The sequence below is a fragment of the Ochotona princeps genome, chromosome 7, assembly GCF_030435755.1.
Source record: "Ochotona princeps isolate mOchPri1 chromosome 7, mOchPri1.hap1, whole genome shotgun sequence".
In the NCBI taxonomy this organism is placed as follows: Eukaryota; Metazoa; Chordata; class Mammalia; order Lagomorpha; family Ochotonidae; genus Ochotona; species Ochotona princeps.
Genome location: NC_080838.1, coordinates 13709031 through 13709941, shown reverse-complemented (window position 1 = coordinate 13709941; position 911 = coordinate 13709031). Strand labels below are relative to the sequence as shown.

The following is a 911-nucleotide window of genomic DNA, read 5'->3' as shown; positions in this document are numbered from 1 at the left end:
TTATTTAGAGATGAATATGCTAAATTCAATATTTGTGAAAATGCAAAAGTAGAAAAAAGTCTAAGCACTCGTACTACCTGATTTTATGATTTACTAAAAAAAAACCTGTTGGTCAAGACAGTGTGGTATTTCCTAAGAATAGACAACTAGACAGAAGGAAGAGAACAGTGTCAGAAAATTCACTTGCATAGGAAAAAATGACAATATTGTAAAGGTAACTCAAGGGGGAAACAAAAATCTTTTTACCAACTAATGCTGAATATCTACATAATCACATAGAAAAAAATAAATGAACCTCCAAGCATTACTTTCTACACTTGATCTTAGCCAAAAGGCCGAGAAGCGATTACTTCCTATTCTATTCAAAAATTAACTGAGTGATCATAGACCTGAACATGAAGACTAAAACTAGAAAACCTCTAGAAAAATATCCATAGTAGTTTGGATTTGTTAAGACTTTCTTATATTTTATCTCACAAAGCACACATAATAAAAATAAATGTAAATTGAACTTTGTCAAAATCTAAAACTTCTTCTCTTGGGAAAAGCCACTATTGAGAAAGACAAACCAAAATCTGTGAGAAAATATTTATAAAACTTGCATCTGACATAGGATTTACATCCAAGAAATCTTACATTCCAACTAAGCATGAGACACACAGCTCAAAAGCGATGGGGAAAACATCTACTAGGTCATAAAGAGAAACTAACATGTTGGTATTTGAAATGTGCTTTACATTACTCACCGGAAAAGCAGAAATGTTTAAATGATGCTTCATTATCTATCTCTAGAATGGCACAGATGGAAAAGACTGTAAAAGTAGCAGCAATGTGGGGGCAACTAGAGCCTTACCGTTGACGGCAATGAGAAAACGACACAGCCACTGGAGAATAGTTCAGTATATAAATAT

General features: G+C 32.9%; 1 pseudogene; it reads right to left on the bottom strand.

Annotated features, from left to right (window-relative positions):
- Positions 1-205: 205 nt before the first annotated feature.
- On the bottom strand, positions 206-347 carry LOC131480894 (U2 spliceosomal RNA; annotated as a pseudogene).
- Positions 348-911: the final 564 nt, after the last annotated feature.